Below are 10,683 nucleotides of genomic sequence, written 5' to 3' on the forward strand. Positions count from 1 at the left end.
AACATGGCTACTCCAAGCATAGTGTTGTCATCTGACAATGGTCAAAGTAAGAGGGTTTTACAGGGCTTCTCCTTATGGGAGTCTCTTTCTTATCAAGGAAGAAAATCATTCTCAAAAGCCAAATTCTTTTCTTCCTAACCTACTTCCTCTCTTCAGGATCCAGAGGCCATAGCTTTGGTTACCCATCCACACTGTAGCTGCAAGGAGGCTTGGAAACTGAGAACAGATTTCTCTTTGTAGGAGGAGCTGGGCTCTATTTTGCTCTTTTGCTTTATTTTCTGTTCTGTGATGCTTTCATCTTGGGGCCTTCTTGGTCCTGGAGGCACTGCTTCTCAAGGCAGTGGGATAAAGAACAGTTGGTCAATGGGTGAGAAGTAACAGTTACACAGGAGGCAAAAATTCTTTGCACCATGTGATAGCACAGTAACCTCAGATAATGGCACATTGTCGTTTTACTCCAAATAGGGCCAAGAGAGTACGTTTAATGTACATATCAGAAAGAAACAGTAGAGTGTAATGTGATGCATCTGTTGACTGCTCTTATCCAGTGTTGGTAGGAATCAACATGTCTGCAAGCACTATGGATCAAGCCCAGGTAACATAAACCAAAGATGGCATCAAGAAACTTGGAGTGAGAATTGGTCATTTAAAATATGTCCCTGCTCTTCTCTTTCCCCCTTTTCTTCTCCTCTATCACATTTTCTGCTTCATTCCAAGTATGACTGCCAAGCTAGGGCAATACTGGTGCATAATCATGGCCCCAGGTTCTCCATTTATAGAAGTTACTTTACTCCTTATGTGGCTTGAGCTTCCTCACATAGCATCTGTAAGTGGGATGAGAGAATGCGGCCCACACTGTTAGACTTGGGGAGATGACCATTAGTATTCTGTCTCTCCAAGGCCGCCATAGGAAGGAATGTACCTTTAAAGTCTCAGCCTCCTTTGATGAACATAGCTGGATGTCCATGAGTGAAGGTGTTAGCTGTTGCCATGCTATAACCTTTCTGACAGTTTCTGTCCTCACCATAAGCCTTGAGCTCAACCTTTATTTCTCCTGTGATGAGGAACTCTATATTACTTTTAGTGTGGAATCAGGATTCCTGGCCCAGAACATGACATATTCCTTAGACCTCCTGTTGTCATAGTAGGGCTGGGGAGATTGCATATACTAAATATTTTGATGGGGCAAGGGAGACCAGGACTAATATTTCTTGTGGGATGAGATGGTCATCATAGGGGACATTGCAAGGTGACAACACTTAGCGAGCTCTTCCTGGAGGCAACTCATTAGAGAACTGATATTTTTCTACAAGTTTTTGCTGGTGGCCCTTTTGGAGGGATTCTTATTTGCCGCCATTGCACTATGTTTTACATTTTATTTATATTAATTTGAAAGGCAGAGTGAATAAGAGAGAGAGAGAGAGAGAGAGAGAGAGAGAGTCTTCTGTGTACTACTCAACTTTCCAAAGGGCTGTGCCAAGTTGAAGTCAGGAGCCTGTGATCCTAATCAATGTCAGTGGTAGGGACACAAGTACTTGAGCCTCCATGCGCTGCCTTTCTTAGGGTGTCCATTAGCAAGAAGCTGGATCAGAAGTTGAGTTGGGACCCAAACCAGGCACTCTGACATGGCATTTACATATTCTGAGCAGTGTTTTAGCCACTTCTTCAAATGCTCCTCTCTGCTGCTGTTTTTTTTTTTTAAACCAGGTCACGACAGTTCCCATTTCAGAGAATTCTATACTAATTATGTGTGGGATCGTGAGTCCCCAAAGGTTTCAGAGACATGCGGGATAGATTGTGCAGCGTCTTGCTTTCAATTACTTTTCCATAGAAATTTTTGGACCAGGAAAAATGGCATAGATTTGACTAAACCTTTTCAAAATCTGTCTGTAGAATGAACTCCAGACCAGGGTCATGAACACTAATTCTTTCAGATGCAAGGGTCCTCACCAGCAAAGGATGTTCTCCTTCATGTGCAGAAAATAACAGAATCACTGAAAAAAAGAGCCAGAAAGGTGAGCAAGGAGCAGGCAGCACAGCTCTGGCCTTTTGGCCAGGATTGGTGGTACAAGGCTACAGAGTGAAGTCACACAGACCCTGAAACACAAAGGTCCTGGTCTAGTGTCTCGCCTATTGGCTGTCAGCATGCTGAACTGCCCCAAAGAACTTTGAGAGGGAAGCAGTTTAGGAAAAAAGGCAGAAGAGTGGCATCCAGAACAGCTAGTCTGACTCCACCGTTTGATTCTGGAACAAACTAGCTTTCAGAGGTTCAGGGTGACTCGTTCCAGGTGAATGAGCTAATGTGTTAAGTGGACCTCTCTCTGTTCCCAGCCCAGTGCTCTTACCTCCTGGCTGGGCTTATTGGAGCTTTTTCTGTAACCAATACATTTGCATTCCTGGGATGGTGAGATGGGATCCAGAAGGAAGGTGCTGACAGCCCCAGTGACTTCAGGACCCACACAAGCTACTTACAGTAAAGAAATTGGCTGACTCTAAGAGAAGGGAGAGTGGTCTGGGTCATGACAATGGGCAGGGTGCATGCCCCACCTGAGGTTAGTCATGCCCCCTTATACATAGTTTTATGTTTCGTGTGTGTTCGTGATTCCAGTTACTCGTGTTCAATCTTAGTCTGATCATATCAAATGGAAAATTCCTACAGCAAGCCAATGATAAGATTTAATCATACACTATCTGATTTGCATGAGGAAATTTTGTGCTGCTACATTCCACGTCACTGGGGCTGGGAGCATGAATCAGCTCTCCTCAGCTACCTACTTGTCAGTCACTTAGTAATTTATCTGGAAGAGAGAACACATTCACATCATCTTTATTACAGCATGTTGTTACAACTATTTTTACCTATTAATGTTAGTCTCTCCCTTTGCCTAAGCTAGAAATGAAACTAAATCACAGTATAACTAGGATTTGATGTTATCTGCAATTGCAGGCACCCCTGGAGCCCACAAAGCTTCCCCCATGGCAAAGTGAAGTTACTGTACTCTTGTTCAAAAATTTTGAAATGGGTCCAGCACAATGGCTCAGTTGTTAAGTTCTCATCTTGCACATATTGGGATCCCCTGGATGCCCCACTTCCCTTCCAGCTCCCTACCTGTGCTTGGGAAAGCAGTAGAGGATGGCTGAAAATCATGGGACCTTGCACCTGCATGGGAGACTGGAAGAAGCATGGCTTCTGACTTTGGCCACTTGGGGAGTGAACTAGCAGATGGAAAATTTTTCTCTTTTTCTCCTTCTCTCTGGAAAATCTGGCTTTCCAATAAAAACGAATACATCTAAAAAACAAAAATTTACAGCTCTCAGTTAATCAACCCCAGCTTTTGGCAGGTTAGCCATCACAGGTTTGCAACTTCTGGCATGGCAACCTAAGAGACATATCGCTCTTGGTCTTCCTTCTTAGCAAGGGAAACTTCTCAGAGTCTGTGCCTTGTGGAACTTCAACTTGCCTTTGGAGAGTGGGGAGTTTGAGAGCAGTTCCTGGATATTCACACGTCGTTCCTTTCCATGTTCATCCAGAACTCAGCCTGTCCACATCTGAGGAACCTTGCCCTAGGACCCAGAGGCTAGTGAATATGAGGAGGTTCGGGGTTTTCACAGGTAATAGAAATCAGATTGGTTTATTGTGCCAGGCAACCTGCAGTGAAGCGATTTAGGGAATGTTTGGGTTTGTGTTCACAGCTGCTTGTGTTCTCCCAATCCATTTGCAGAACTGTCCCTGGAGCCACCTAGTGGATTGGGTAATCCCGGGACTCTGTCAAGAATGCAAAGTCTCTGCTTAGGGGGCCTCTTCAACACTTCCAAACCAGAGCATTTCCTTGGTGGCCAGAAAGCTAATAATAGGGAAAATATTTGCCTCATTCATCTTAGACCCTGCAAAGCTCCCTGGAGAATGGGAGGACCCCTCAGCACCTGCCTGGGAACCTTCTGTCTACAAGGCTGTCTTTGTTCCTACAGCAGAAACTTAGCATGAAGTAATTTATAAAGAGTAGATAAACAATTCAAGTCCTAAAGTGTAGGTCAGATCCTCACATGTTTGTGAGAACATGCCAACCTTATTAGGTAATAATAATGATAGCAACAATGACCATTTGTGGAATAATGACCAAGAACTACGTACTGTTCTAAGCAGTTCATGGACACGATCTGATTGTATTTTATAGTAACTCTGTGAAGTGGAAATCAACTGCTTTTTTTTTTTATTCACAACTCTTTACTTCTGATACAAAACTGGTAGAGTCTTTTCCAATACCACTTCTCCAGCTCAGTCCAGAGGCTTCTCCCAGCTCCCATGTTCATCTTAGAAAACCCACCAGAATGGCTCACACCTTACCAAAGTGCTGGTGCTGGCGTTGTAGTGTAGCAGGTAAAGCAAACTGCAACATCTGCAGATACTCCACTTCTGATCCAGGTCTTTGTTAGTGACCAGCAACAAAAAAGGCAGAAGATGGACCCAACTGGACCATCGCTACCTATTTAGGTGACCTGAATGAAACTCTTAGCTTCTGACTTTGACCTGCTGCAGCCCTGACCACTGTGGCCATGTGGGAAGTGAGCCAGTGAATGGAAGGTGTGTGTGTGTGTTTCTTACTGCCTTTCTAATGCACAAATAAATAGATTTTAATAAAAAAGAACTCAAGAAGGTGCTGGTTTATTAGGGTACAACTCACAGATGGTCAAAGGCATAAGATACACAGAATAAGGTGAGGAGGATGAAGGGTCTTTGTCTTGTGTTTGAGAACAACTTTTCTAGCACCCTCAAGTGTTCAGCAGGCTGAAAACTCTCTAATTGCATTTGCTTTTGTCTTCTGTGTGCTTCACTATGCAAATCCTATTGATTGATTGGTGAGTGATGACTAACTCAATCTGCAGTCACAGTTTGCACCCCACAGATTTGGGGAAGGGTAGGGTAGAAGGTTCCTAGTGAGACCTTTCTGGTCTTTCTGGTGATTTGTTCCCCCTGCCACTATCTAAGCATTCCTCAAAAATTGCCCCATTAGCACAAAATAGGTGCCTATCACCCAAGAAATTCCTAATCTGCTATGGAGCTCTGTGCCAGAGATCAGGGACTAATATCTAGACCCAATATCTTTCTTTCTGTAATAACTCCAATGTGTGTTAATTTTATTTCTGTTGTATGGATGTAGAAGCTGAGGGTCAGAGCTTGATGACCTTGTCCCTCAACCTCTCTCCCATTTAAATAAAATTAATGTAAAATAAAGAAAAAGGAGGCCAGAGTGATGGCTCAATTGGCCAATCTTCTCCCTACCAAGAGCCAGGATTCCATACAGTTGGCAGTTCATGTCCCGGCTGCTCTACTTCCCATCCAGTCCCCTGATTGTGGTCTAGGAAAGTAGCAGAGGATGGCCCAAAGCCTTAGGTTCATGTACCCACATGGGAGATCTGGAAGAAGCTCCGAGCTCCTGGCTTTGGATTGGCTCAGCTCTGGCCATTCTGGCATTTGTGGGGAATGAATCAGCAGATATAAGATCTCTCTCTGCCTGTGTAAATCTGCCTTTCTGATAAAAATTTAAAAGAAATTCAGTTACTCATGGAATACAGGCAACAGAACTTGAAAAATTACATTATGAATCCAGAGGAGATGTAGGCAGTCAAACCAGACTTTTGGGAAACATAATAACAATCTCAGTTCATTCATGGACAAGAAGAAGGACCTCCAGAAACCCAGGATTTCAGCAAAGCACAGCATTTTTTGTTTGTTTGTTATTTGAGAGGAAGGGTGAAAGGGATGAGTCAGGGGAGAAAGAATGGATTTCCACCTGCTGCTTTATCTTCAAGTATTCATAGCAGCTGGGACTGGGCTAGACCAATTCAGGAGCCAGGGGACTCAACCTCTCCCCTATGTGGATGGCATGAATTCCGGTGCTTGAGTCCTCATCACTGTCTCCCAGGGACTCCATTTGCAGGAAATTGGCACCAAAAGCCAGGAACTGAATCCAGGTACTCTGCCATCGGATGTGAGCATCTTAACTGTTCAGGATAATGTCCAGCTCCAGTATTGGAACTGGAGCCTGAACACCTGCCCGACTTCTCTTCATGCTTCCTGTCCCTAATCATGTAGTGCTTCAGAATTTGGGGAACCAGTCATGGCACAGAGTGGATGTAAGGGGAGATACGAGCAGGAAACACATGGGGCTCCTTTAAGACATTTGTGGGAAATTGGGGTGGGCTTTTGGACTAATGGTTAAGACCCCTGTTAGGATACCTGTGTCCCATATCAAGTCCTAGTTCTAGTTCCTAGTCTCCTTACTTCTGTTTACATCCACCTTGGGAGCCAGCAGATGATGCTCAGGCAGTTGGCCTCCCACCACCCACGTGGGAAACTGGTATGAATTTCCAGTCCCAGAGCCTGGCTCCTGACTGTTGTGCTCACTTGTGTAGTGAATTAACAGATGGGATCCACCCTACCCTCCTTTTCAGGTTAAGAAATTATTTTTAAAAAGATATTTATTTCAGTGCAAAAACTGAATTTCATGGACAGTGCTTTCATAATATGTATCTTTCTTGAACATTTTGGACCTCAATCATTTGCGTGAGTATAAACATTTTTGTGCCAAAAGTAAACTTATCTTCTAATTCTATCTTCCATAAACTTTTTGAAGTACCCTCAGATGACCAAAAACCCCAATTAATTAACAAAAGTACTGAAATTGTGAAATTGAAAACTAATTGTCACCATCTGTTGTAAGCAACAGAATGAAGGGAAAAAATTAGCTCACATTTTGACATCTTGGTCAGAATCAAGCAAATCTTAATGATTCTGTTTTTTGAAGACGTGGAGTGACCTGTTACAATCTCATGTCTACTTTTCCTTTCCTGGCTTTTTAGCAGGTTGCTTTACCTACCTCCATTTTGAGCCTAGTTGCAGCTTATGGTGAAATGTCTAGATTCCTAGGATGATAACATATCCACTGAATATAAAGAGGCTCCCTGGTAGTGTTTGAAGAGCCTGAATAATTGCTCTTTGATGATAAAGTAAAAAAAAGTTGCTGTAGACATTGAACTCTAAGAATCAGATGTCTCAATATTGTTCACTGTATGCTTCATAAAATATAGTTCAGGCAGACGGATTAAGTAGACTAATTCACACATGTATGTTTGTTACAGAGACAGTAACATATTTCTCACCTGCAGATCACTAAACCTTGTCCCAAGTTCAACATGGGCTGTGGTTACTCCTGTTTATTGGAATAATTTATGGTCTTCTGCTGAGAAATAAATCTAAAGAAAAATGTCTATATTAACAGTCCTTTTTTTTTTCAAGGAGTTAACAGCCTTGTGAATTGTGGATCCTAATAAAAATGATGGTGTTGTATGCAAGGCAATGACTATTTTATGAGAAAACAAAGCCACGGATAAAGTGACGACACTTCAGTAACCAATTGAGCCACGTGCATTATATAAAATAAAGCATTTACTGATCGTTTTCAACATCATTCTGTGAGAGGTTGTTAAAATATTTACAATTTATGTAACTGTAGTGCTAGCTTTTGTGCAATTTCACTAGAGAAAGACGCACTAAATAAAACAGTGGGAGGTCAGCGAGGAAAATGGAAGCACAATTTAATTTTCTGTGTTGTCCTGGGATTACCTCTTGACTATCTACTAGCAGCTGTTTTTATCCTAGAGAATCTGGACAAAATATTGTTACCAATTGCCTTATACAGAGAATGAAGTCTCAATGGTCTTAGGAATTCCAGATCTGACGTAGAATTACGTTAGTAAAGCAAATCTACATCATAAGAGTGAGTTAAGAATTTAGAATGTGGGGGCCATGATGGTGGCACAAGTTCATCAAGTCACTGTTTCGGAAGGCACCTCTCACATCAGAGTACAGGTGAATCTCAGCTGCTCTACTTCCAATCCAGCTCTCTATTTCTGGCCTGGAAAAGCATTGCAGGATGACCCAAGTACTTGGGTCCCTGCCACCCACATGGGTGACCTGGAGGGAGTGCTGGGCTCCTGGATTCAGCCAGAGGGACTATTTGGTGAAGAATGAATCAGTAAATAGAAGAAATCTTGCTCACCTTCTCTCTCTATCCTTCTCTCTTAAATAAATAAATCTTTTGAAACACAGGTTAAGTTTTGAAGATGCTTTTTCACATTTGCATTTTAATTGCTTATTATTAGTTTTAGGATTTTATTTGGAAAGCTCGATTTAAACAGAGAGGCAGAGAGAAAGATCTCCTATCTGCTGGTTCACTCCTCAAATGGCTGCAATGGCAGGAGCTAAGCTGCTCAGAAGCCAGGAGCCAGGAGTCAGGAGCTTCTGGGTCTTCCACTTAAGTGTAGGAACCTTCTTTCCCAGAACATAAGCAAGGGATTGTATTGGAAGTGAACCAGCTTAGACACAAACCAATACTTATATGTGATGTGGGTGCTTGGAGATAAAGGATTAACCAGTTGAGCTAACATGTCAGCCCCTCAAGTCTCTTAATCTAGAAGTCACTCTTCTTTTTCTTTTATCCTTGAAAGTCTATGTTCGTCTAAGGAAGTGTATCATGAAAAATAAATAATTTATACCTACATATTAACAGAATATATCAGTGTCCTTTCTATAATTGTATTTCAAATAAACAAATCTTTTTTAAAAGATTAAAACAAGGTATGTGTGGAGGTCACGGGGTCCTTTGCGTTACAGAACTCTTCCAAGTTTGTGTTTTGCAAGTTAGACCCATAGGGTATTGGATGGCAACTGGAATCCCCAAAACTTAGAATTTAGGTCTGGAGATTTGACCACACTGAGGATTCACTGCCCCCATTTGTCTGGTAGGAGATGATGTATAGTTCAGTCAAGTGGTAAGTAATGTTTCTCCTTTAGTGATATCAAGAACAATGGACATCGTGACCTAAACTAGGCAAACTTGACCTATTGCCTGTTTTTGCCAATAACATTTCCTTGGAACACAGCCACATTCAGTGGTTTAAACATTTTCCTTGGCTGATTTTGCATTTAATAAAGGTTAGAATTGAGCAGTTGCGGCAGACACCTTATCATCTCATAACACCTAAAATGTCTGCCGTCTTAGTCCTGGTAGAAAATGCTTGACTGAACTAGATCCATTAAATTACCTGGTGACACAAGACTTGCCATCCGTTCTTCACTTATGAGCTATCATCATGTATGAAGCCACTTCGCGGACCCGTCGCCACGTTCTTCCCTCCACTCTGGACCAGAGCTGCTGGAGCCAAGTTCGGCAGCGCCACCCCAGCGGCATTCTGCCCAGAGTGTCTGCTGTGACGCAACACTTGTCTCTGTGTGTGGAGTTATTCCTCCCAGTAACGCCAGATGATAACGATGTTTGTACTGGAAAAGAAAGGGTTTTGAAGTCAAGGGTCGTGAGCATAATGAGCATCGTGACGGCAGAGAAATCATCTCTTTTTAAAATCATTCCACTGGTGTGGAATTTTGAAGTAAAAATTTGGAGGTGGATGGACATTTTGTTACTCCGCAGATTTGGGATACAGCTGGCCGAGAGTGATTCCGAACCCGAGGATGCTGTTTTACAGGGTCTCTGTCAGGATCCAAGATTCACAGGCCTTCTAGACCCTGAGTCACTGGAAGAAAGAATCCATCTATTACACAGACGTGAGAGCTTTAAGGAAAGCCTGAAAGCGTTCCTTTTGTGATTTTGGGCCACAAGATTGACGTAAGTGAATGACAGGTGTCCACAGAAGAAGCTCAGGCCTGGTGCAGGGACAATGGCGACTCATCCTACTTTGAAACGGTGCAAAACATGCTACCAATGTTGCAGCTGCCTTTGAGGGAACGGTTGGAGAGTTCTTGCTAGAGAGGATAGGTCAGATCGCCTGATTCAGACAGCCATGGGCAATCTCCACCAGTAGCCCAAGCCTAGCTCACCTTGCTGCTGCATTCTAACCCACTCACGCATGTTCTCAGGGTAGCCACAAGAGTGGCTAAGAGAATCAGCCTTTGAAGCAGTGAGCTGTAAGCCAAACCAACGTACACTACTGTTGCTGCATTTGTTGCTGGGAGAAGGGACTCATCCACTCTAGAGGAGTTAGTTAACTCAGTAATGACACCTTGCATTTATAATTTGTAATGATCATCTAATGTTTCTTTAATTTAAATATGTAAGTTAATAAATGAGATGACCAGGACTTTAATTATAATTAAAATACTTGACCATTCTAGAAATTACACTTGAATTGTTCTTCCCTACAAAAATGCAGAATGGCTTTTTATATGTGTGTGTCTTTTTCAAAGTAATTAGCATTCTTGGTTCAGGGAAAACATTTCCTAAAACAATAATGTTAAATATTAAAGATTAAAATCTAATGTGTTAAAAAGTCCCTTCAACAACTGTTAGTTACCACCTATTATATGAGAAATATTTTTATGATGTTTGATTCCTTCAAACTTTTTTGTTTTAAAAAATAATGAGGCTGATTCCTAACCAAAAGGAAACCAAGAGGCTGTTTAGTTTGTCCTGTTTGTGAGCATTCTTATCAACCCACCTATTCAAACAGATCATACGTTTCGAGTCATTCCAGCTGTAAGTCTCTCTTATTGATAGGAAAGTTCTACCCTCTTCAACGACTGATATTCTAAACCACAACTGACTCCTTGTGACATAATCTTAGTCATTGTATGGCCTTCTTATTTTCTGAAATCACAATTACTCCAGG

At 42.2% G+C, this 10,683-nt stretch overlaps 1 long non-coding RNA gene and 1 pseudogene across 1 annotated transcript; one reads left to right on the top strand and one right to left on the bottom strand.

The window, feature by feature from the left end:
* Nucleotides 1-578: 578 nt before the first annotated feature.
* On the bottom strand, nt 579-9,230 carry LOC131482421 (uncharacterized). The gene is made up of 4 exons (XR_009246983.1): nt 9,106-9,230; nt 2,687-2,798; nt 2,346-2,492; nt 579-824 (listed from the first exon to the last, which is right to left on the bottom strand). It is a non-coding gene; the product is annotated as an uncharacterized LOC131482421 (long non-coding RNA).
* A 198-nt stretch (nt 9,231-9,428) lies between these two features.
* Nucleotides 9,429-9,939, top strand: LOC101529397 (ras-related protein Rab-9A-like; annotated as a pseudogene).
* The last annotated feature ends 744 nt before the right edge of the window (nt 9,940-10,683 follow it).

This window comes from Ochotona princeps, chromosome 17 (genome assembly GCF_030435755.1).
Source record: "Ochotona princeps isolate mOchPri1 chromosome 17, mOchPri1.hap1, whole genome shotgun sequence".
NCBI lineage: Eukaryota > Metazoa > Chordata > Mammalia > Lagomorpha > Ochotonidae > Ochotona > Ochotona princeps.